The sequence below is a fragment of the Mandrillus leucophaeus genome, unplaced genomic scaffold (assembly GCF_000951045.1).
Source record: "Mandrillus leucophaeus isolate KB7577 unplaced genomic scaffold, Mleu.le_1.0 Scaffold1070, whole genome shotgun sequence".
NCBI lineage: Eukaryota > Metazoa > Chordata > Mammalia > Primates > Cercopithecidae > Mandrillus > Mandrillus leucophaeus.
The window spans coordinates 234,465-262,098 of record NW_012098877.1 but is presented as its reverse complement, the minus strand read 5'-3'; the positions used below and the strand labels follow the sequence as shown (position 1 = coordinate 262,098).

Below are 27,634 nucleotides of genomic sequence, written 5' to 3'. Positions count from 1 at the left end.
CTGTCAATATGTCCATAAGATCCTCTGCTCAGTTTTTTGCCCTTGATGGAGAGACATTGAGATCATTTGCAGGAGAAGAGGCACTCTGGCCTTTTGGGTTTTCAGTACTTTTACCTTGATTCTTTCTCATCTTCATGAGTTTGTCTAGTGGTTTCATGAGTTTATCTTTGAGGCTGCTGACCCTTGGATGGGGTTTTTGTGGAGGACTTTTTGATGTTGTTGTTGATGATGCTGTTGTCATTTTCTGCTTATTTATTTTTCCTGCAATAGTCATGGCCCTCTTCTGTGGGGCTGTTGCAGTTTGCTGGGGGTTCACTTAAGGCCCTATGCATCTGATTCACTCCCATGCCTGGAGATATCCCTCAAGTAAACTGGAGAGCAGCAAAACTGGGTGCCTGCTCCTTCTTCTGGGACATCTGACCTCAAGGAGCACCAACCTGATGCTAGTAGGATCTCTCTTGTGTAGGGTGTCTGACAACCCCTGTTGGAGGGTCTCACTCAGTTGGGTGGCATGAGAAGTAGGATCCGATTAACAAAGCATTTTGTCCCATGGTGGAGAGGGTATGTTTCACTGGGGGGAAACCCACTCATCTGGGATGCCTGGATTCCTCAGAACTACCAGGAGGAGAGGGTAAGTCTGCTGCTTTGTAGATTGCGGCCATCCCTCCCCTCTAGGGGTTCAGGCCCAGATATATCTGAATTCTGTCCCGGAGCCTCTGGCTGGAGTTATTGGAGAGCCTGCAGGGAAGCCTCACCCACTGAGGAAAGATATGTCAGGGTTAGATCTGAAGAGGCACTCTGGTTGCAGATTGCCACAGCTGGTGTATTCACCTGTGGGGACAAGTCTTAGGACCAAGCCGTCCAGCCTCCCTGGCTCTAGTAGGGGAAAAGCGCAGCCTGGAGCTATAGAAATGGGTGCCCTCCACCTTCTCCTGCCCAGGGAGCTTAGTGTGTTAGGCAGTTGCTAGCCCCAGTGCTGGCTGCTGCCCCTCCCGCAAGGAGCTCAAACAGCTTAGACAGAGGGCAGCTGTAGCCTGTGTTGGCTGCCGCTCCCTCAGGGGGTTCAGTAGGCTTAAGCAGATTCTAGCTGAGAGGCTGCAAGAATTTGCCAGTTCCAGGGTTGGGACGCTAGGCCTCGGTGATGTGAGATCGCGAATGGGATCTTCTGATCTTTGGGTTGCACTTCAGGATATTATCCAGTTCAATGGAAAAAGCACAGTTTCCCTGGCTGCGTAGCGAGCTCACACACTGCCTCCCTTGGCTGGGAGCAGAGGTTCTCCTTCCCCTTGTGGCTGTCATGTAGGCCATAGTGTAGCAGGAGGAATCGTAGACAAACTCCCTCAGACACCGGATTGTGGAAGGAAAGAGCTTTATTCTGCTGGGAGCATTGGCAGACTCATGTCCTAGAAACCGAGCTCTCTGAATAAGTAATTCCTGTCCCTTTTAAGGGCTCACAACTCTAAAGGGGCTGTGTGAGGGGGAGGTCATGATCAATTGAGCAAGTGAGGGGTATGTGACTGGGGGCTGCATGCACCAGTCATCATAATGAAACAACAGAACAGGGAGTTTCATAATGATTTTTCATGCAATGTCTGGAATCTATAGATAGCACAGCGGTAAGGTCAGGGGTTGAATTTTAACTACCAGGCCTGAAATGTGGCACCCGGTTGTCTGACTATGTTTTTCACTTCTGCCTACTCTTTTAACTTCTCCTTTTTCAGCAAATAAGAAATTAAGTATAAGACAATATGAGGAGTGGTCTCCTCTCTCAGCAGCACCACACTTCTCTTCTTTCTCTCTGTGGGTTATGCCAACCTTCTAGTCAGTTTTGATGAGAGAACCTGGATACCATGGTTGCCAGTGAAGGATTCACAAGCTTATTATGTTTTTTTTCTATGACAGCTTCTGATGGCTGCTGCTTCTAGTGGGCCATCTTGGCCTCACCCCCTAGGATACTTTAAATATCTTCAGAATATGGCAAAAATCAGCCTTTCCTTCAAACTCAAGTTTCCAACCCAGTTAAAAAGGGAATACAATAGAAAGAAAAGAGTAACCCTATTCCAAGATCAGAAAAGTGAGAAGAAAAGAGAATTATGGTTCACCATAGAGAAAAGGCAGAAAAATCAAACAAGAAAAGAATAGATAATCAGTGAAAAATAAAAAAATAGGCTGGGCATGGTGGCTCACACCTGTAATCCCAGCACTTCGGGAGGCTGAGGAGGGTGGATCATGAGGTCAGGAGATGGAGACCATCCTGGCTAACACAGTGAAACCCAGTCTCCGCTAAAAAAAATACAAAAAATTAGCCAGGCTTGGTGGTGCGCGCCTGTAGTCCCAGCTACTCGGGAGGCTGAGGCAGGAGAATGGTGTGAACCCGGGAGGCGGAGTTTGCAGTGAGCCAAGATGTTGCCATTGCATTCCAGCCTGGGTGACAGAGTGAGACTCCATGTCAAAAAACAAACAAACAAACAAACAAAAAAACTCCAGGAAATATCAATAACCAAAATACATATACTTAAATGTATATAAAGACAAATAGAATACATATTTTTTATTCACATCTAACTGCTTACTCTGGCAAGAGTTACAGAACAATTACACCTTTTTTTCAAGACCACTGCTCCCACCATTAAAATATTCTGATGTATAATTAGCAAACAATGCCAAGTTCTCTTGTATGATTTTGATGTGTGCTTCATTCAAGGTATTTTTGCGAAGTCCCTGCTAAAGTTGCATATAAATACTTTCATTCACTGTCTCTTTCCATATTAGTAATAAAAGACTTAAGCTAATTACCCTTCTTTAAGAAAATATTATATATACTGATTCTATTAAGAGTATGAAAATAAAACAAGAAAATTTTGTAGACATACCAGTATAACCAGATCTTGGTCACAATGGGGATATGTATACATATTCCATTAAGAATGGGTAAAAACGATTTTACCATTATGTGGTATGCAAAGAGATCATCTCCCAAACTTTCTACATTACTGTAAGGATTTAATGATTCATGACCCTGAGTGATATTGTTGAAATCTTTATGTGGTAGATGCTCTTTATAATGTGGCTTTGCAGCTTTTCCGTCAATGAAAAATCTCTTTTCTCATGCCCTTGAATCTGGGCTTCCTTGTGACTTGCAGTGGCTAATAGAATGTGCATGAAATTAAGATGTGCCTACTCCAAATTTAGACCGAACTTAGACCAAGAGGCTGGGTGAGCTTTACTCTTTCGCTTTGCCCCATGAGAACACCATGTGAACATACCGAGATTAGCCTGCTGTAGGATTAAAAATTATGTGGTGTGATACCAAATCATCCCAGTTCACACTGTCTTAGATCAGTCAGTTCTCACAATCAACCAACCAGCTGACCATAGACCCATGAGTGACGCTAGTCAAGATCAGGTGAACCTAGCATAAACCCATAGAACTATTCAACTAATCCCAAGTCCAGCAAGGAAAAGCTAAATACATGCTTATTGTTTTAACTATGGAGTTTTAGGGGTAATTTTTAATTCAACAATTGATAACTAATATAGCATAGTGGAATTCTTAACTGGTGATTCAAATCTGGGGACAATTCTGTCACTATTGCCATCATGTCAAAAGAAAACAGTCATATTTGTGGGCACATTCAAGCCATAGGTCTAGAGGTAGTTTGTTGCTGATGTTCACTGTTTCCAGCGCAGTCATGAATTCAATAAGTTTCTAATCCAGTACAGTTACTAATTCTGTGCCACATGCCAGGGATATAACACCAAAATATTTAAATAAGAATATATACCTTAGATATATAAGTAAAAGCAGAAAGTGATATGCACTGAGAAAAAAATAAGGCAGGGTGAAATGGGAAAGCCAAGGACTTTCAATTTTGAATGGGGCCATTAGGGAAGGCCTCTTTAAGGAGGCCACATTTCATAAATGCCTGCAGGAGATGAGGGAGTAAAGCATTAGGATATCTGAGGGAAGGATATCCCATACCAATGCAAAGTCTGTGCAAGACTGAACATGGAAAGATGTCTGATATGTTGAAGAAACTTAGAGGAGGCCAGTTAGAAGAGCACCGTATGAACCATGGGGAGAGTAATAGGATATAAGGTCGGAGAAATAGTAGGGGTCTGATAACAAGAAGAGTTTTCAGGTCATTCTAAGGCTTTGACTTTTATTCTTACTTAAATGGGGAGCTGCTGGAGAATTTCTAGTAAAGGAATGTCAGGAATTGGCTTTCATTTTAATAGCATCATTCTGAATCTTGAATTGAAAATGTACTTAAAAGAGACAAGGGCAAAAGTATAAAGATAAACCAGGAGTCTGTAGCAATGACCCAAGTAAGGAAAGAAGGTATCCTGGTTCAGTGTAACAGCAATAGAAAAATGGTCAGACTGTGATTATATTTTGCAGGTAGGGCTAAAGAATATGTAATAGATTCAATATGGGGTATAAAGGAAGAGAAGTTTTTGGCCTGAAAAATAAGTGACTGATACATTATTCTTAAATGAAATGAACTTACAGTGTGAACAAACTGATATCAAATCATAAGACCAGTTATTGTGTTTTTTTTTAAATATTTATATAGCAGGTAATTTTCAGAATACTTGTCTTTAGATGCTGCTGAAAGGTAAAAAGATTTATAAGGGGATAAGATAAATCTCCATGTTTCCCTCCCCCCAAGAGGACTTGATGACTGTAAACTGTTAATAATTCATTTTGATCATTTGAGATACTTTATATTTGAAGCCTGCATATAATGTACTGATTAAATTACATTATGCGTAACTGAGTGAATATATTATTAAACAAATTACCCCTTTCTGTAACCATGAACTGTGCATCTGTAGCAAATGGTTGAGCATTTTAATAAGGAGTAGTGCAATTATATTATGGTCACTGCCTTTTGCAGGCTTATTGGTCATATTTTGGAGGTGAATATCTTCATTTGAAGATATTTATTGCAAAGGAAGGGTTTTTACGTTATAGTCAATACTCATAATTCACTGAAAATATCTCTGCTTACAAAATAAAAGAGCATTGGGGAGGAGCTTTTGGAGAAATTATTAAACTTAGAAAGGATAAATTACTAACTAGCCTTTCTTCAGAAATCACACCCTTAGTATCTATCTATCTATCTATCTATCTATCTATCTATCTATCTATCTATCTATTTATCTATCTATCTGGCAAAACAACCAAACCAAACAAAATAGAATCCTCTGTCTTTTCATTGTCAGAAAATAAATAAATAAATAAATAAATAAATAAATAAATAAATAAATAAATAAAACCTTCTAGTAAGGTTTCTAGTAAGTGGAAAAGTGAAAAACTCACTTGGAATTCTCTGGCACTTGCCATTAATTATTTAATTATTTGTCATGACTCAGTACAGATTAAAAAAGAGAGAGAGCAATCCAGCTGGAGTTCCTAATTAAGAGAATTCAAAGGCACTTTTTAATAATTGAAAAAAGCATTTTGACTATCCAAATCTATTACCTCAATACAACTTGCAAGGAGTCCAAAGCAAGTGTGTCAGAATCAAAGGGATTAAATTGTGTTTCAGAGACAACCAAAAGATGAAAAATAAAGAATCTCACATTGGAAAGATGTTTGGGTTTTGCCCATGCAGAGTTTAATGATGGTTTTTCAATAATGCACCCAATCAAATACGAGAAAATGGAACATATAACAAGGTGATGAATTTGATGATTTATTGGGAAAAAAGCAGGAAATGATATTACTAAATAGTAGGTTTTTTTCCCCCCAAAATATCCTGGTGAAGGATAAAATGAAGTGAAAAATCAGTGAAGAAAATGACAATTTTACTATTGAAGTACTAGAATACTTTAATTAAAATTTGAATAATTGAACCAGTTTGCCCAACTACTCTTCTCTGACAGAGTAAAATATATTTTGATATTTCAGGATGGGTATAGAGCTGTGGCTGATTCTCCACCCAGACTGTATTTTACAGTCACCTTTGCACTTTCAGATTATATTCATGCCCAGGCCCCACCCCACATTAATTAAATAGAATCTATAAGCAACAGGGCCAGTGCATTAATAGTGTCAAAACTCCCTACAGTGATTCTAATATGCAGCCATGGTTAAGAAATACTGGCTTGGAACACTAGGAAAACTTTGTTCAAAATAGCCCCATGTGTGCTGCTGATTGAAGAACCACACTCAACCAAGGAGACCTTCTCTAAAAATTTATACAAGACGTTTGAATTTCAGTTATGACAATATATTTGTAGATTTTTAAAATTAGCAAATCGTTTCCTTAACATGCAGCAGAATTCAATCTTCTTAAGACAGTAAGTTTATCTTGAAAGGAGTTAATTTTGCATAAGGTAGTGGAAGAAGGAAGTAAATAGCAGATATGACCAGAAACAAGATCTATAATACTTATGAGACACAAAATACACACACACACAGAATATTAGTCCATTATCACGTGGCTATAAAGAACTACCTGAGACTGGGTAATTTATAAACAAAAGAGGTTTAATGGACTGAAAGTTCTGCAGTGCTGGAAAGGCCTCAGGAAAATTACAATCATAGTATAAGACGAAGGGGAAACAAGGCATGTGTTACATGGTGGCAGAAGAGAGAGAGAGAGAGCAAAGGAGGAGCTGCCAAACACTTTTACACCATCAGATCTTGGGAGAACTCACTACTATGAGAACAGCATAAGGGAAACCACTTCCATAATCCAATCACCTCCTACCAAGTCCGTCCCTTAACATGTGGGGGTTACAATTAGAGAAGAGATTTGGGTGAGGCCACAGAGCCAAATCATATCACATGTGTGCACATGCACACATACACACACACACACACACACACACACACACACACACATCAAGCATAGGATATATTAGAGTGGTTAACCTTATATCTCATTATTAAGTTGTAGAATGTTAGGAGAAATAGTGTGACTGCTAGAAGAGAAACATCATCAAGAGATAGATAAATGGGACTTTGAGGTGTCATGTTTAGGGAGAGTGTCATAGTGTTTGGAATTGTGTAAAAGCAAGGATTATTGGGTCATATTAGGAAGAAGCATGACTTTGCTATTGCCTTTATTTGGAAGTTAAATATAGTTAAAAAAAAAAAAAAGGTATGTGTGGATGTCAGTTTGACAAAGGATACGCTGAACTGGACTGTTTGATTGTCTGCTGCATTATGTTGGGAAAAATATTTTCCAGAATCCCCTTAACTCTGGTTTCAGGTTAGAATTAACAAAAGTTGCAGTTGTGTGAGATTTGGCAGGTAAAAGTACAGAACTTTTATGTTTCGCAAGTTGTTGGTTAGAAGCAAAAAACTTCAAATCCAGTTTCCAGAGGACTGTAATGTTTACTTGCCCCTGTCTGGTCTGTATCCAGCTTTCCTGTGAGAGTGCCACCCCTACGACCAACAGTGACCTGAGGCTAACCACTACACAATTCTAGAAACTTAGATGTGGAAATTATATAGAACCAAGAGTCTGCCTTCAACCCCCCTTCATGGTTCCACTCTAGCAGCTGGATGTGCCTATTCTTTCTAACTTCCTTACAAACTGACTGTGCCAAAGCTGGGTGGGGGTTTTTCTCTGATCCTTCCAATTCCTTTTGATGACTTTATTTTTATAGTTCCTTCCCCTATTGTTAAATTTGCGTGAATTCCTTATTCTGTAAGACTCACAGTATTAATAGTACTGATTGAGTCCTGATTGATACATAGTGAGACCAAACGCACTTGGAAGTCCAAACTCTGTGAAAATGAAACTAGGAACATCAAAAAACATTAAAAAGGAAGAATATTGAACTTAAGAATATAAAACACTGTAGGTTTAATCAAAAAGACATTTTGAATGGAAACTTCAATTAACTTCAATTAAATTTGAAGAATGTGATATAAAATATGAGTAAAATCAAGCACTAGAATGAGTTTGGAAAATATTTTGAGATGGGACTTATATTTTACTTCATTTTATACAATAAGTGATTCAACCCTAAAGGAGACAGTTTCCAATAAACTTTTAAGCTGAGCATCTAGCAAGTCACAGGTACACTTACCTGAAAGAGTCTTAAAACCAATGTTTAATCTTAGATAATTACATATTGCTTTTAGAAAACATTCTGTTGAACTCTTACTGAGATATGAAACAAGTGAATTATTAAATATGTTGCCCAGAAAATGTATGTATTGATATATAAAATGTTTTAATATTTATGAATAACTATTAGGATTTTCTAGAACATTGAATCTATCTTTTGTTATTAACCCTAGGACATTCTCTTTAGCTATAGTGCAACATTTCTAGTTAGATTGGGCAGCACAGCACTTTTTAAAAAAATTTTTGTTTTACTTTTCAATCTAGGCTCCTGGTGAAAGTTTTCAAGTTTCGTTAAAAAGGCATGGACTGTCCATTTAGTTATATAAAAAAGAGGAGGTCTCCATGACCATGAAGACCAGAAAAAAGATACTAGAAAGATTATCATAGGTTTAAAACTCAATAAAACACTTTTTTTTTTTCAGAAGTTCAGTTATACTGAGGCAGACACACGAAGATGAGTAACTGAGCTAATTTTCTCTAAAACATCTAGATGAGTCTTTACTTATAATTTTTATGTGAATTCAGAATTAGAAAAAATAAATAGATCCCATGACTACTTAGTCCAACAATATTTTTGTGGCCTATATGAAACCAACTTAGTAGTTTGACTGAATTTTTAATTTCTATCCAGGTATTCTCAGGTCTTACCTAAGGAACTCAAAACTAGTCTCCAAGTTTCATGAAAATTACTATTTTTTTAAATTGTTTTTCTGCCTGTTTTACCTTATTGAGCAAAATTAGTTAAGCTGGTATGAGGAAACTATTTATGTCAACTTGAACCTGTTTTATTGTATTAATTATGTATTATTATTATTATTTTTACCCAGGGAGCTGTTTCAATCATTAAATAGTAGTTTAACAGCAGCAAACTGCATTAGACAAAAAACAACTATGAAGTTTTGAAAGGCCAAGTAGTGACTACGATTTTATTTGTTATTGTTTGTTGTGAAGGAAAAATATTATGTTTAATAGAAATTGCATTCACCATATTGAAGTACAAATGCACAGAATGGCTTTTTCAATTATCAGCTGTCTTTGCTCTCAGCTCTGCTTTGGAACATAACCAGTAACAGAAGAAATATATTGCTTTGCATGCTGACTTATTGTGGCGTTGTCCCTTAAATATTCTTTACACATGTGCAAAGCCCTCATTAGAAAACTTCTGTATTTGGATGTCTCCTAACAATACACCCATGCGCAGTATAGATTTTAATACAGAATGCCAAAACTTTCTTATAAAAGAAAATTTGCATCCAGAGGTGTCTTTGGAAAACCGATTTTCTTTGTTAAGCTTCAATAAACCCATTTAAGAGACAGGAGATGAAGGCAAAATTCTTTGTGCAGTAGCTTCCTTTCCTAACAAATGCTTTTCAATATGCCTCCATCTTACTAATGAGTATAATATATATTCTGTGATCTGATAGTAAATTGGAGTGAAAATACACCCTTACAATGTTGATTTTTTAAATAAAAAATGCACTGACCTACTCTCTGGAAATAAAAATATGTATAAGCACTATATGTTTCTGGTCTTCAAGGAGATGCATAGTAAATGATAAATTCTAAAGTGGAGGTGTTAAATTTCTAAAATGTAGCAGCTATTAAATAAGTCTCCAAGGAGAAATTCAGAAAGATTTCTCAGAATAGAAAGCACTTAAAGCTGCTATAGGCACAAAGAAGAGGAAATACAGAATTTCAGAAATAGAATACAACATGTGCAAAAGCATGTGTGATAGAGGTTAGGAATTGTTTTTATCTGACTAGGTGTGGCCATGTGACTACATTCAGGACATTAGAAGGTAAAATAAAGTTATGTTTTTATTTTCCAGGTCATATCCTTTAAAAATATAGCCAGATGTAGTGGTCCATACCCACAAGCCTAGCTACTCTGGAGGTTGAGGGTGGAGGATTGTTTGAGCCCTGGAGTTTGAGGCTGCAGTGAGCTATGATCACGCTGTTGCACTGCAGCCTGGATGACAGAGCAAGACCCTGTCTCTAAAGAAAGTAATAATAAAAATAAAATTTGAAAAGGAAGTTGCTTACTTTTTGCTTCCTCCCTTTCCTCTTTTTTATATGGAAATTCAGACAAGGTGATAGTGAGTAAACTTTAACCATGAATGTGAGGGCTCTGTCCTAGGAAATGGTTGAGCAACACAATTAGAAGAGAACTGGTACCCATCTACTCTCAATTTCCTGTCTACATCTAAAGTGTCACAAAATAAAAAATAAAATTTTATCTCATTAGGGCTGCTATATTTTCTGTTCCTCTTGTTACAATAGCTTAGCTTATACTCCAACCAATACACTATGAAAGGATGGGATAAGATGGCATGCTTGTATTATGTTTAGAAAAGCTGAAGACTCAGGTTGAATGAGGACACTGATTAGATCAAAACCTTGAAAGAAATGTCATGACTATATTTTGAAGACCCTCATATGAATGAGGTTTGAACTGTGTATAGATGCAATCATGAGTCATCAGATTTTTACACAGTCTAGTAATACGATCAATTCAGAGCACATACTTAGGTCATTACAATCACACAATTTCTGGTAACAGCATCTCAACTTCCTTTTGAGTAATCTACCCCTTGTATGAAGCATCCATGGTATGATAAATCAAGGTGAACTAGTAGTCATCTGACAGTCATGTGACCTGATTTAGGCCATCAGATTCTATCTCCCAGAACTTTAAATCTTGAGTGGATTAGTATAAGTATGTACATATGCTTATTCATTAAATATATACTCACTAATTTGCTTATCCTCTATTCTGCGTCACACACTGAACTAGGAATCAGGGTTAATGTTCAAAAAAGATAAAAATTCTCACCTCCATAGAATATTTACAAATATTTACAAATATTCACATGCACTGAATCATTTTAGCAATAGTGCCCAGATTGTGAATTTTCTGTTGATGTATTCTAGTGTTTTTTTAGTTCCTGTACTTTCTTACTCTTTCCTCCCAAATTTCCTGCTAAACAAACTGTTGCCAAAATTTCTACAAATTTCCCATTTCCTAAGTTTGAGATAGTGTCTATTGCAACCAAAAATACCAAATACAGATTTGAGTTAAAGAAGTAATACTTTGATTCAGTCTAATTTGACAGATATTTATTATGTATCTCCTGAATACCAGAAACTGTGTGATGTTCTGGAAAAAAAAAAAAAAGACATGATTGTTGTGAATAGAATATTGAACCAAATATCAACCATACCCTTAACTACAAACTTATTATGGTGAGTGTACTCTCTTGGCCCTTGACTTTGGACTTGGTCTAGTGACTTAATTTAGCCCTTGGCATGTGGATAGGCAGGACATTATGGTAGTTTCAAAACTAGAACTTTAGAAACATAACATATTTCTGTTTGCCTTCTTGTGTCTCTGCCATCAGCATGCAAATAGTATGTTCTAAATCAGATTACTAATTTAATAGTGGGTGAGGAATGTAGAGCAGAATCAGACCAACCCACCTGTACAACAGAAAGGAAAACAATTAGGTTTGAGGGTGTTTTTTTTTTGGTTTTTTTTGTTTGTTTTTTTTTTTTTTTTTAGAAGGTTTACTATGAAAATGTTAACACTTTTCCTTCACTTAAGGAATGTAAGGACTACAGGAGAGACAGTCACATTATCAGATCATTTTCATGTATCTTAGTCATACGTTGTGTTCAAGTCAATTCAATCATCTTCTTATACAATGACTTTCAACAAAATCCCCTTATACTAACATAGGGTTAATCGATCACTAGAATATATTACTTTATATAGTGTGGGTTATTCAGATACAATTTCTGCAACATAAACTTTCTAGAAAATCTATAATGGAAAAACTCACTAACTATGAATACTGCCAAAAGTGAGTAATTGCTCAAACCTTTATTTTACCTAGATTCACATACATGCAAGACAGATATATCAATCTATTTTTGATACAGATTTATAGATATGCTATATATCATATATGTCACATATACCACATATGTATGCTATATCATATATGTTTCTTATATATAAAATATTCTATATATGTTTTAGAGAAATAGAAAAAAATCCAGAATGTATATAGAACAAGCAAAAATCCCTAAATAGCTAAAACAATCTTGAACAAGATAAACAAAACTAGAGGCATTATACATTCTGAGTTCAAACTATATTACAAAGCTATTGTTATCACAACAGTATGGTATTGGCATCAAAACAGACATAGACTGATGGCACAGAATAGAAAGTCTGAAAAAAAAATGCAAATATGGTCAACGAACTTAAAACAAAATTGCCAGTAATATGCAATAAGGAAAGAATAGTCTCTTCAATAAATGGTGCTGGAGAAACTGAATATTCACATATAAAATTAAAATTGCACTCTTCTCTTACACCACACACAAAAATCAGTTCTAAATAGGTTAAAGACTGAAGCATAAGTTTTATGAAACTATAAAACTTCAAACAGAAACAGAGAAAATCCTCCTTGACCTTAGTCTTGGCAATGATTTTTTGTGTAATATCAAAACACAGGCAACAAAAGCAAAATATAAACTAGTAGGATGATACCAAACTAAAAGGTTTTAACACAGCAAATGAAGTAACCAATACAATGAAAAGGCAACCTACTGAATGGGACAAAAAAATTTGTAAAGCATATAACAAGGAGTTAACATTAAAAATATATAAAGAAGATATACAACTCAATAGCCAAATATAAAAGCAAATAACTCAATTTACAAAATTGGCAAATGACCTGAATAGACATTTTTCCAAGGAAGACATACAAATGACCAACAGGTATATGAAAATGTACTCAATCAGCACTAACCGTCAAGGAAATACAATTCTAAACCACAATGATATCACCTCATACCTGTTGGGATGGCTATTTTCAAAAAGTTAAAAGACAACAAGATTTGGGGAGGAGGTAGAGAAAAGGGAACACTTATATATTGTTGGTGAAAATATAAATCAGTAAAGCTGTATGGCAACCAGTATGGAGTTTTCTCAAAAAATAGAAAATAGAGTTGCAATATGAGCCAGCACTCCCATTTCTGTTACATATCCAAAGGAAATCAAATCAGTATGTCAAAGAGATATATGAACTCCCATTTTTATTGGAGCATTATTCACAGTAGCCACCATATAGAAACAACCTAGCTTCTCTCAACAGGTGGATAGATAAAGAAGATGTGGTTTTTATGCATGTAATGAAATATTATTCAGCCATAAAAAAACAAAAATCTTGCCATCTGCAGCAGCATTGATGGATGGGAAGTGCATTATCCTAAGAGAGATAAGCCAGACAAAGACAAATGTTGCATGATCTCACTTAAATGTGGTATCTAAGAAAGTTTAACTCATAGAAACAGAGAATGGAATAGTGGTCACCAGGAGCTGGGAAGTGGAGGAATTGAGGAGATGCTAGTCAAAAAGAGAAAACTTTAAGTTCTTAGAAGGATATCTTCTGTAGAGCTAATGTACAGCATGGTGATTATAGTTAATAATACTTGAAATTTGGTAATAGAGTAGATTTTGACTGTTCTCACTATAAACAAGCAAAAAATAATAACTATGTGAGGTAATAGATGTAATTAACATGGAAATCATTTTATAATGTATACATATATCAAATCATACACTTTAAATGTATATAACTTTATATATCTAATACATATCAATAAAGTTGAAAAAATAAAATTATATGTTTGGCTTGTTAGATAGATGATTAATAGCTAGTTAACCAGTAGCTAGATAAATTAAGCTCAAATCAAAAAATGACTCATTTGGTGAATGAATATGATTTATGCTAAAGAATATTCCATGTGCATTTGGGAAGAATGTACGTTCTGGTTGCTTGGAGTGAAGTGCTATGTATCAGCATTGCACAAGTTCTCTATTTCGTTGTAGATCTTGTATATAGTTGTTCTATCCATTATTAGAACAAGCTATTGAAATGTTCAATATTATTGTCTAATTGTCTTATTATTGTCTATTGTCTAGTTTCATTTTTTCCTCATGTATTTTCAGACTCTGCTGTTAAATGAATATGTGTTTATAATTGTTACATGCTCTTGAATAATTGATACTTTTCTTAATATATGATGCCCTTTATCTCTAGTAACAATTTTGACTTCATTTTTCTTTTATGTGATATTTGGCTATTCCAGTTTTCTTTTGCTTATGACTTGGAGAGAATATCTTTTTCCATCCTTTCACTTTCAACCTATTTGTGTCTTTGAATAAAGAGTGAATCTTTCCTATCCAGCACAGAGATGTATCTTTTTTAAAAAAATTACATTCTTCCAATCTCTACATTTTAAGTAGAGAGTTTAATTAATTTCCATTTAAAGTAATTACCAATAAGGAAAGAATTCTGCCATTTTGCTATTGCTTTCTATATGTCTTATGTGTTTTTGGTTACTGAATTCCTCCAAAACTGCATACTTATATGTTTAGTTGACTTATTATAGTATATCAGTTTGATTCCATTATACTAGCTTTACGTATATAGGTTTTACTTATTTTATTGTGGCTACCTTAAAAATTACAATGAACATTTTAACCATATAAAAACCTCATTTGAATTAATACCAACTTAACTTCAATAGTATTCAAAATTTCTACTCCTATACATCTCACTCCTATGTTTTTATTGTCACAAATTACATCTTTATACATTGTGTGACCATTAGTATAGATTTATAATTATTTTTCAATTTATTTTTCTTTTGTATAATATAGAAAATATAGCATTACAAAATATAAATACAATAATACTAACATCTACATTTATCTAAACCATAATTCTCTTTGTTCATGTGACGTTAAATTTCTGTCTAATGTCTTTTCATTTCAGCCTGAAAGACTTCCTTTAGCATTTCTTGTAGAACAGGTGTATTAGTAGAAAACTCCTTGAGCTTTTATTTATATGATATCATCTTAATATATCTTGTGAAACATAGTTTTGTGGAATATAAAACTCTTTTTTCACTGTACTTTTCTTTCAGTACTTTAAAAATGTCATCACATTCCCTTCTGGCTTCCATAGTTTCTGATAAGAAATCTACAGTTTATCTTATTGAGGATCTCTTAAATAAGATGAGTCATTTGTCTCTTGCTGATTTTAAGATTCTCTTTGTTCTTGGATTTCAACAGTTTTATTATTTTGTGTGTCACTCTGGTTCCATCTATCTGTAAACTTTTGTCGAGATTCTTAGATGTTTTATCAGATTTGAGTGTTGTTGATCATAATACCTTCAAATGTATTTTTGCCCTTTCTGTCTTTCTTGAATTTCCCTTATGTCTATGGTCTCCCACATGTCTCTTAGGCTCTACTTATTTTACAATATTATTTTTTCCTTCTGCTCCACACACTGAATAATTTCACTTGACCTTTCTTTAAATCTGCTTATTTTTCTTCTTCCTACTGAAGTCTTCTGTTGAACTTCTTCAGTGAAATTTTCATTTCATTTATTGTACTTTTTGGCTTCAAAATTTTTATTTGGTTTCTTTTATAATTTTCATCTTTGTTTATATTCTCTATTTGTTGAGCTATAATTTTCCTCTTTTCCTTTAGTTATCCATCTATGAGTATTTTTTGTCTATTTAAACATACTTAAGATAGTTGATTTAAAGTTTTTGTCCATTATGTACTATGATGTTGATTCCTCAGAGTCAGTTTATATTAGTTTATTTTTTTATTTGATTGAACTATATTTTCTTATTTATTTGAAATTTTTTTTCAAAGAAAGAAAATTTCTTTGAAATTTCTTTGAAAGCCTCATATTTATTTTATGAAACTTTCGATTTTTAGTATTTTGGTAGATACTACATTCTTTGTTGCATTTGGCATTTGTGGTCTCTGTTCTTTTAGTGCTCAGCTAGTCATCTTTTATTTTGAATTTTAAAATGTGGTAACTGTGCAAATCAGATTCTCCCCACTCTTCAGGGTTAGTTCTTGTTGCTTATAGTAGATTGCAGTTGTCCATTTTTTCAAGTGGCTTTTTCAGACTGTTGTTGCAAATATTGTATTTCTTTTTGTATGTGGTTACTAACTGTGTGTTCTATTAGCTCACCAGTTAGTCAGTGACCCAGCAGAGTTTTCTTTAAATGCTTGGAGTGACAGAAAGAAAGACAGAAGGCGTGGTGGGGAGGGGGGTGAAGAGAAAAAGAGAAAGAGAGAGAGAGAGAGAGAAAGGAAGGTGGGAAGGCAGGCAGGAAGAAATGTAGGAAGGAAGGGAAAGAAAGAAGGAAGCAGGAAAAAAAATTCCCTCGGTCTTTGTAAATGGTGTCTGTTTGGGGGCTTAGCCTGCCCATTTTTGACTCTGTCTTAGCCTTTACCTCTTGCTAGTGTGGAGCTTAAAGTTTAGCTGAGGTCAAACTTATGATCTCTTCAAGTCTTTTCTGAGTGTCTTACCCTGTTCATGTGTATGGCCTTTTAGTTAACTTGGTATATGTAGGAACTTTTCACAAACTTATTCCTCAAAACTCTCACTTCACAGATTTTCCTTCAAGTCTTTCAGTGTGTCAGATACTTGCCCCATCTGTTACTTTTTGTTCCAGGTGGCAGCACCTTTTCATTTGTCTTTAAATGTTTTCATAGCCTTTCCTGCCTGATAAAATTCTTACAAAAACAAAAAATTTCCTCATGTTAATACTTTGAGGAAATTGTCAGGTAAGACAAACAAACAAACCCCCAATATTTCTTGGAAACAGGGCTGCTCTGCTCATTCAGAAATCAAGTATTCACACTGGGAATGTAGGCTACAGTCTCTTATATGGTTTGACTGTGTCCCCACCCAGATCTCATCTTGAATTCCAACGTGTTGTTGGAGGGACTTGTAAGAGATAATTGAATCATGGGGCAGGTCTTTCTCATGCTGTTATCATGATAATGAATAAGTCTTATGAGATCTGTTGGTATTAAAAAGGGGAGTTTCCCTGCACAAACTCTCTTCTCTTGTCTGCCGCCATGTGAGCGTGCCTTTCACCTTCCACCATTATTATGGGACCTCCTAACCACGTTAAACTATTAAGTCCAATAAACCTCTTTCTTTTGGAAAATGCCCGTTCTCAGGTATGTCTTCATCAGCAGCATGAAAAAGGACTAATACAGTCTCCAAGACTGCTGTGTTTGGAAGGGAGAGGAAGCTAAGGTTAGTTAAATGCTACAAAGATCATATCCTATGCTTAAGTTGCCTTTCTTCTGGTTAAGTGTTTACTTGGTTGCTCTAAATCTTTGACTAGCTCCCTGACTTCTAGTAGGATTGATTTTGATAGTTTCTGTTAGAGTTTTTAGTGTTTTTATGAGGAGAAATGAACCCCCAGAATTCCCTGCCACTTTCCCTGACATTACCTAATTTCTGCATTTCTTTATGTGATTAATTATCCACTCTCAGAGAACACACGACTCTAGTTCTTAGATCTTCCAATGTAAAACAAGTCACCTGTATTACACAGAAATGTGTTTATGTACATAAAATAAGTTATAATCAGTGATGAAGCAGGGTATAGTTAGATCAGCCAGTCAGGGAAACTGAGTAGTTCTATATTGCTTTATTATTTTCTGATAGAGCAAGGTACAGAGCCCACATGTAGTTTTAATTCATCACTTTTTTAATGCATAATTTTGTATAGAAGAAAAGGTTGCTGTTGAATATTAACTAACACATATTTTGTAATTTTCAGTTTAGTCTCCTGTTGGGGACATGAAACCTAGATTAATACTAATACATATCACTAGTCCTAAAAGCCAGTAACATTGGTCTTCATAATGATGATTTTCAAATGTTTTTACATCTGACACTTCCATAAATTTACATTTTAAGAAGAATAAATATGTTTTGCTCCCTTTTATCTTGTGTCAAAATAGCAATGAAAAATTAAATTCCAATTGTTATCTCTAAATTTCCTTAAAGGTATATTGTCCTACATTTGCATAATATATTTTTGGCTTTTAGCATTGATTCAAATGAGACCAAATGTAAAGAACAGTATGTGTGTATGTGTACAGGGGAGGAAAACAATAAAATGATAGAGTGATGTAATAGAAGAACTACTTGATAAATCTTTGTTCAAACATGTTAATTTAATTTACTGCTTTGCAAAACATAAGAAGACACTTCATGTGATTTGAACAAGCTAGGGAGAGTTGAACTCTTGGACTAGAGAAGATATAAATGCAGCATGCACAGCCTGGGATTCTTACCTGGTCCCTGATATCCCTGAAACACGATAAAATGTTTTTAAGTAAAGAATGCCCAGTAGCCAGTCAATTATGTGTTTAGACATACAAATGTTCAGATATCACTTCTGGTTGTAAAACTTTTTCTACCCTCTTTTATTAGCATTTTTATTTGCAGACAATTTTAATGAGCATTGTAGTTTCTGTCCTTCTCATATCCAAGGCTGATGTCATCCTGCCTAATAATACTTAGTTATATCCAAAGGCCAGAATGTTGTGATGTTGATGTTTTTCCTGTGCTTTGCCTTATAAAGTTGGTAGGTGATCTCTGCAGGCAAGCTTTTCAACCTGACACAGACACCACTGTTTTACTCTAACATAGGTTCCCAGCTGGAGACTATTTCATGTTGGAGAGATGGTGATATAATTTTAAAAGTTTGTAAAAGGTCTAAATGGAAACAAAGGTTTTCCCCATACTTTAATTGCTTGTAACACACTTGAAATTTTATCTTAACAGAAAAATAAATCTCAAACATCAAGTTTTGTGGTTTCACAGCACTGCTCAAGCTTGAAGTCATTAAGATATATATTCAGCATTAACAATAAATCATTTGAAATACAGGCAACCACTATGAATGCTTTATCCTTCCCTGATGGATGATGGCTTGGGGGATAAGTGCCTCAGAATCATTATTCTTAGAAGAAAAATAATACTTTATTAATAAAATAGGACTCACAGTCTTTCATTGAAAGACCTCTAGTTACTTTTTTCTGGGGGAAAAAGCATTTTGTCATTTTAAAACAAGGAAATGGATATGTGTGTTAAATGATTTATCCCAGGTCTGACTGAAAGATGCAGAATTAGCTTCTATTTTTGCTTATGTCTATTTTTTGCCTAACCCTCAGGTGGTACCCATGGCATATATAGAGGAGGTGTGGGCAGATGTCCACCACATGGGCTCCCACGATGCCTGTCCGTTTCACATGTTAACCTGCCACGTTCTCTTGAGTATTCTTTTTTGTACTTTTAAGAAGAGTGGACATGTGGTATTGAAAACTAAAGTTCACAATTTCTGCTCATTCTAAGATTTCAGTATGATATACTGATATTTGAAATTTTAAAACGAGATATTTTGACCTTATTTCATACTGTGAGAGAAATTAGAAATGGTAAAGTTGATTGCAGGGCTAGTGAATTTTTAAACTTTCTTTTCTCACCAAAACCCAGAAAAAAGGGAGAATATTTAGAATTTAGCATGTATCGTAAGGGTAAGGCTAAAAGTAGGAGTAAAATAGAAGGGAAGTGATTTTTGAAGGTTGATCAATTTTCTGGCAGATATCTCTATGGATAAGGACATTACAAATACATGAATTATCCTGTGTTCCCATTTCTAACTCACATACCCTTTCCTTTTTTCTATATTGTATATGTTATGATTTTATTTCAGGCTTCAGAAGTAGATTAATAAATAAAATCATCTTGGGTTTTACAAGTATGTTGGAATTTCACCATTTTGTATTCACCTCAGGAAGCCATGCTTTTTTACTGATAACACCTGTGCTTCAGGCATAAAGCAGAAATAAACTTATTAACATTTGCTTTCTAATTGGAATTTAAACAGAAGGCAAATTCACAAATGTGACTTTTATCATCTCCTGAAAAGTGCATTTGTGGCTCTTAGTCTTTCAGTGTCATTACCAGTATGTTGAACAGAAACTAAGTACAAACCAATGAAGTTATCAACAACAGGTCTGTTTCCTTTACCTAGAATTTCTGATATAAATTATCAATGAGTACTTACTGAGGTCCTACTTTAAGCCTATTGTCAATGCAGTTTTTTGTGAGTGAAATAATTGTATATCCACATGGCCTTGCCACCCTTTATGCTGGACTTACCTTGTTTTTCACTGTGTTCCTTCCTGTCATTATTAACCCTTCCCCTGTTTCTAAATTTAATTCCTAGGCAAGAAACAGAATATTATAACAGGAAAATTGGCTTGTTTCTGAAATTTCCTCAGTACTTTTATTTCCCACAGTGTGAAATCTTTGAGTTAGAGCTCAAAACCGTAACAAGAGGATAGGAGTAGACAACAGGAGGGCTGAGCCAGGAATCCATGTTCCTCACTACTTACTCTATCTCAATGGGGCATAATGTCCTCAGGGTATTTTTTGTTGTCACAATTAGGGAGTACTGCTCTCAAGATATGAGGAAATAGGGAATATGCTATTATTCTTGCAGTGTTCTGGAATACTCCACCTATCAAAAACATGGTACATCATTCCATGGAACTTCTAAATATATTTGTGCCTATTAATTAGTGTGAAAGTCATGTCTGTAGAAATATAATCTTAAAACATGTCTTCATATAACTGTTAAAATTATAGTAGTTTTCATCATTTTAATATTCATTAAATTTTCCAGGAAAAATAGCATGTAAATAGATAGAATATTATATTTTCTATTGCTCGAAATTTCAACAGGAGTGGTTTACCATTTAGAGAAAATCACATGAGTAGAAAGGTCACTTTGGGATATTTGAGTCATCAATATAACTTTCAATTTGCATTTATGTGTGGTTCATTAATAATCCTATATACAGAAGCAAGCATATGATCATTCCATTATGTTTTCTAGTAGCCATGACACAGCATTTACATATTGAATACAAATTATAATTATTTTTAGATTTCTTTTATAGATTGCTAGATTACTGTTAGGATATTATATTGATTTTTAAGTAATATGAATAAGTATTTAATATTCTTTGTAAATTCCATTAGAATGCTAAAGAGGGCTTTGTATCATAAAGTTATTAAAGAAGGACACAGGCCAGCAAGGATTAAGAATCATTGTTCTATTATAAATGAAGCAATTGTGGAAAACTAAAGCGCAAAAACTGAAAAAGAGAAAAAATGGCTTTCTGACTCAACTGGAGTCAGGCGGCAGAAGCGGTTTCAAGTGGCTGGCTGGTTAATTCAAAGGGCGTTCGTTCTAAGAATGTGGAAAGAAGACAGTGAGTAACGATTAAAACAGCCAGGGTCTAAAGGAGCTGCTAGCTGAGTGGGTGAGGGTACAATCAGTGGTGAAGGCAAGGCTAGAATGGTGTTTGGATTTCTGCTCAGCACAGAGGTTTTTTCTGCTAAGCTCCGGCCAGGCTATTGGACCTGTTCATAATGGAAGCCTGAGTAATTAGATTGCCCTCCTCTGGTGCTTCCATTTATGTCTTCTTCTATTCTCTCCTGCACTTCGTTTCTGTGGGCCTCTCGCTTCTTGATCACCTGTGTGAATGCTGGTCCCTTACATTGCCTTCCCTTTAGGCCTTTCTATTCTCATCTGGATTGCAATTCCTGAGGTGCGTTTTATCTCAGCTTCCGGTATCCACATGTGCCTGATGGATTGCTCTCTCCAAACTATACTTTCGAGTATAGGATCTGTGAAAGCCTAAGTTTCTATGTGTTTGCTGAACTCCCACCTAGCACAGAATTTCTCCTACTTGACTACCTCTTACCCAATTATTTATTCTTTATCCCTGTCCTGGCTCAAGTGCTGTCACATATACAGGGAGGTTACAATAGGACTTGTGAAAGATGATTCATTCTTTCAGTTTGTTTAGGTACCATTTAGCTGATGGCTTTCTTAGCGCAACAAATGGAAAAATTAATTTCTCTTTTGAGCCCTGTAATCATTATGGGGATCCCAGAAAAATATCTTAACAGAAGGTATTATCTAAGCACACAGTGCCATTTGCCATAAAGTGAGACCATTTAATTGTTACAAGTTGGCAGACTTTTAGCTGAAGGACTCCATAGTAAATATTTTTGGCTTTGTAGGCCAGATCGTCTTCCTTACAACTATCCAGTACTGCCATTGTAGCCAAAAGCAGCCCTATGCAAGGCACAAACAAATGAATATGGCTTTTTCCAATAAAAATTTGTTTACAAAAATGGTAGGTGAGCTGAATTTGATCCACAGGCTGTAGTTTAGTAACTTTGGACTATTCAATTGGCAGTTCTTAATTGCTTAGTAAATTAATTTGAAATTAAATTTGTTTTATCATTTTTTCCTGTCGTGTAGTCTATGCCTAAGATGTTTCCAATGTAAAACTTCTACTTTGCCCACCCAGATGAATCAGTCAAACTCACTTAAGATAGTCTGTGATATATAGTATTTTGTTTACTTTATAACGTATCCACTTATAATTTGTTAAGCTTTGTCAAAATTCTGCAGACAGGAATATAAATGATCAAACTAAAAACTGAAATAAAATCCAAATTTGTTATTGTAAGGAGATATCCTATTATTTTTCTTGCTCCCCTGCCCCACTATTAACTGCTTAAACTGCTTTGCAGTAGTTAACATTGTATAACCAAAGTAACCTTTTTCAGACATTGAGAGCTAATTCAAAAAGCATCAGTGCTCCACACAATTAAAAGAATAAAAACATCAAAAATATGGTGCTAATGAAAACACATTATTGGAAACATATTTACCTAGCCATTAGTAATACCATTATTCTTTTGGCTTAGTCAGGTAATAGTTGTGAGTATATGTGGAGAGTGATTGTTTCTCCATAAAAAGTGTTCTCTAAATCTAATTATTTTACAATTTATCAAAAATTTTCACATGGCAGGTTGAAGGCAACATTTCCAGAATTAAAATCAAAGCTTGAAAAATATACTTACACTGAATTTAATTTTAATTTAACATTTCTTTTTTGGATGACTTTCCTGTTAAAAATTTTACCTAAAATATCTCAAATGAATGTGAATCTACATAATTTAAAACACTTTGGATTTTTAATATAGTGTTGAAGAGGTAAGACCAAAGTCCAAGTTCTTAAACAGTGGTTTAGTGAAGTCTCTGATATGCTCTGAAGAAACTTTACATTTGTTTTTGCAAAAATAAAGAAAAACCTGTCATTTCTTACAAATAATTTAGAAATTTTGCATTTTGCTCTGTTCTGTATCTTAACTCTATCAAATTATATTTTTTCATTTATCTGTTTAACAAATACTTATTGAGGGATTTCTACATCCAAGGCCTATTTATGCAAACGTAAACAGGCATGATTCTTGTTCTTAGGAAGTTTCCAGGCTAAAAGAGGAGCCAGAGTAAACACATAAATGAAGAAATAACATGGATTTAAAATGTAACCAATTATTATATAAGCAGAGATAACAGAAGAGGCATGGTGTAGGGGAGACAGAGATCATCTCCAATCTTCTAGCTCTTATGTGGGCTCTTCGGCTGTATCTAGAAACCAAACTGACTTCAGGCAGATTAACGAGAGAAAGGCATGTTATGCCCAGACCGTTTGTTCCCCAAAGAAGACCACCAGAGTCCAGAGTCAAAGCCAAGCGGCAAGGATCTTTACTACAAGTTCGAACTTGGTCCCTCCATTGCACAGCATACAGGAGGGCCTCGAACAATGCGAGTGCTTGCTTTTTATAGCCCGATGTAAACAGGATATGCAAAGTTACAGGGAACAAGGTAATTCTCTCGGTTACAGCATTACAATTGGTTAACATTATACATTTAGCATTCCTTATCGGAGATCTCCCAGGTGATGTTTTTCTGAAGTTTGAAAGAAATATGGAGGAATGTGATTGTGCTGGGCTCAGGAAGTTGGGAGATATATGGGGGATGTGCCTCATTCCTTTCAGAAGCTTGCATGTGACATGTGGTGACACAGTTAGAATTCTAAGTGACTTTTTGAGTAACAGTAAAGATTTTCAATTTTATCAGTGCAAAGGGAAACAATTGAAGAAAGGGTAATGTGATCTGATGTGTTTTCAGAGGAAGCTTGCCTGCTTTATAGGTTAAAGGTGCTTGTAAAGAGACCGTTTAGGAAGCTATTTCATTGGATCAGGATAGTGTAGTAGATATAAAGAGAAATAGACTAATCTAAGATATATTGTGGGGAAGGAATTGACAGGAATTTGCATTTATTTATTCAAAAAACACTTGTTGATTACATGAAGTATAATGATATCCTGTGCGGGCAGCTAGAACGGATAGAACTATAAACTTCTAAAATATCTAATCAGACTTCTAGAATAATGCTAGATAATTTGACCTGGACTGGAATTTTCATTGTCATTCAGACAGACTAAGCTTCTTATGAAAAAAAAAAAAAATTAAGATGATAGAACATTTGGCTGGACGCTTGTAATCCCACTACTTTGGGAGGCCGAGGTAGTGGGTGGATCTCTTGAGCCCAGGAGTTCAAGACCAGCCTGGGCAACATAGAAAAATCTCATCTCTACAAAAATAAAAAATAGCCAGGCCAGGCATGGCAGAGCACACCCGTGGTCCCAGCTGCTTGGGAGGCTGAGTTTGGGGATCCCTTGAGCCCAGGAGAGACTGCAGTGAGCCGAGATCATGCCACTTTACTTCAGTCTGGGTGACAGAGTGAGACCCTCTCTCAAAAGAAAAGAAAAGAAATAAAAGAAAAAAATCCAAAGCACAAATAAATTCCTCTCTTATGAAGAAATCCCTTTAATCAGAATGATGAACTGCCTGAATGAATCTAAACTATTGGTTTTAATAATCCCTTGCTTACTATTTGTTTCACAGATTTCCTAGGGCAGAAAACACTTCATTAAAATAACCTTAGTGGTTAAAAGAGACATTTCCTAATCTTCTTTGCCAATTGACTTCCATTAAATATTCATTCGTTCAGCAATATTTAGATAATCAACATGTGCCAAATCACAGCTTTGTGCCTGACATTAGTGATCGATAATAGTAATAAAAGTCAAAGTGGTCATTTCTCTCTTGACACCATATTATCTTATGTGGCAATAATTTTGTGTTTTGTTCAATATTATGTCCCATTATAAAGTCAAATGTCACAGTAAGTATTAAGACAGATATATTTTTCTGTTCAAATCTGGACATTTTTAGTATGTTTAAAATTACTTATTTTAACTTTTATATTTATTTAATTTATTGCTTAGCTTTAGACTTTGAATCTTTATATTTATTTATTTTTATTTTTATAATGAAATTTTTTTTCCAGAGGATATAAACAACCCATACTTTTGAGTTCCATTTAGAGAACAAAACTTGTTAATGAAAATTGATTGTTTTTTCATGAAAAATTATATAAATTACTGTTTAGATTTTTGTTTTAGTTTATCATGGAAATGTAAGTATCACACCTTCATTAAATAATATTGGCATTAGTATTTTAAAATGTAATGTAGTATAGAAAGTCACACATCATCACTGAAACACTATAAAGGACCAGCTGTCTCAGAGTGTTTATTTCTTTACAAAGAGAGACTTGAAACTTCCAACTTATTACTAGAAACTTCATGACCGAGGCCATAACTGAGATCTACTAGCCTATTTTTTCATTGAATCTATCATTAGAATTCTACCATTCTTAAAATTTCTCTGAAAAGAAAAAAAAAAAAAGATGGTTAGATAGAGAAAACTTGCATATTACCTACCATTACGTAATCTGTTTCTTAAGATACACCAAATCAACACAATTTGAAAAATAGTAATATTTGACAGCTTCATCCTATATTTATCATTCGAAATCCTTTATGTGTACATCTTCATAATTGAATCCCACAGAGGGGACATCAATATGACTGTGGCACTTTTGCAGGAAGTAAATGAAATTCCAGAATGTGGCTAAATTCTTGATTAGCTTCTGTTAAGAAAGGGGTCTTATTTAATTATTTTTGTAGAGTACCTATTATATTCAGGCATGCATTTCTGCATTCTTTTTTTGAGACTCCTATCACAATTTGTCTAATATAATTTCTTTACCCACTACCAGGCTCTCACTTCAAAGTTCTTTAGCCAGCAATCAATCAAACAACACCTCTTTCTCTCAGTCCCAGGAGAAGATGTCAATTTTGGCAGAATGAGTTCAGGAAAAGCAATACCTGCCATGATCATCATCTAGTTTATTTATAAAATGCTGAAAATCTAGATAAGACATTCACCTCAAATATTGTAGGAAAGGAAACATATTTTTTCCCTTTTTGGTTTATACTTAAGATATCCTCCTGAAAACAAAAGTCAGGTTAATTTAAAAATAAAAATAAAGAAAAGCTATAATTGTGTGCTATACAGGATAGGCCTCAGTTTAAAAGTATTTTAAATACATCATACAGGATAGGCCTCAGTTTAAAAGTATTTTCCTTTTAAGGCAGTAGCTTAGGGGCCCTAAGTAAAGACCCTCATTATTAACAAGGCAATGAAGGTTTAGACAATTAAAGCATATTTCTGAGAGTTGGTGCATTTGGACAAACAGACATTTCAGACTCCCAGCTGGCCTCTCAGCTGGCTAACTGACATGAACCTGACAATTTATGTCCTCCAGGGTGGTAGAAATCAGAGAATTAATTCACTTATTACCAAGCCAAGTTTCTCAAGAAACAAAACAAAATGAACATAGAACCTTATTATGATTTTATTCCTCATGACAAACCACGAAAAAGAGACAGAGACAAGGAAAACAAAGATCCTTGGAAAACTAAAAATCAATAACAAAATAGGTACCCCAAACAGATAATTATTATAAATGTGTTTTCGCCAATCAGAAACTAGAAAGGAAGAGACAAGAAACAGTTTTTACCTTCCTTTCTTGACCAGGTACCACAGATAGAAGCCTCGAGAAGCTTACTTTGGTGAGAAATTTTGCCTTTCTCTGCAGGCTTCTCCCAGTTCGATTCCATCTATGGGTCTCAGGGTGAGTAAAGTGAACCTGTTAGTCCCATATGGGTCACCAAATTGTAGAGAAGAAAAAATATTTTTTCTTTCCTTTTAGGATTTTAGTTGAAACACTTTCCTGAAAACAAAAGTCAGATTATCAACAATAACAACAACACCGCAGAAGTTCATTAATGTGCGCTGTACCCGTCATGTGGGAGAAGCCTCAGTTTAAAAGTATTTTTCTCTTAAGGCAGTAGTTAGGGGCCTTGTTTAAGTAGCAGTTTAGTAAAGAGTCATAACTCATATATAGTGACAAAGAAGAGAGTATCTTGAGGCTTTTCAATGGCAAGAAAATGTGTGAAGGTAAATGTAGGGGAAGACTAAAGTCTGTTCTTAGATCCTCTGGTGCCATTGTCTCTGAGCTCTGTTTCTGAGCTCATCAGCAAGTGTTGTAAATGGACTTACGTTTAGGTGGGAGAGACAGAGAAGCGTGTCAGAGTGTGTCCCTGCATTTTAGTCTTTCTTTTTAGCTAAACAACCTCCAGTATTTTAGAGAGTAATATTTTGGTTTCCTTTGATAATAGTTATTTTAACATCATTTTGATTCTAGCAATGAAATATACAGATAGGTAGGAAAGAGATTTTTTCCACCATGGTATAGACCAAAATAGTGAAAACAAAAACACTT

At 35.0% G+C, this 27,634-nt stretch overlaps 1 long non-coding RNA gene across 1 annotated transcript in view; it reads left to right on the top strand.

Annotated features, from left to right (window-relative positions):
- Positions 1-27,634, top strand: part of LOC105543673 — a 395,479-nt gene that overhangs the window by 249,217 nt on the left and 118,628 nt on the right. Inside the window, exon 3 of the long non-coding RNA XR_001006657.1 lies at positions 26,887-26,983. This is a non-coding gene — a long non-coding RNA (uncharacterized LOC105543673). The remainder of the gene's footprint in view (positions 1-26,886; positions 26,984-27,634) is intronic.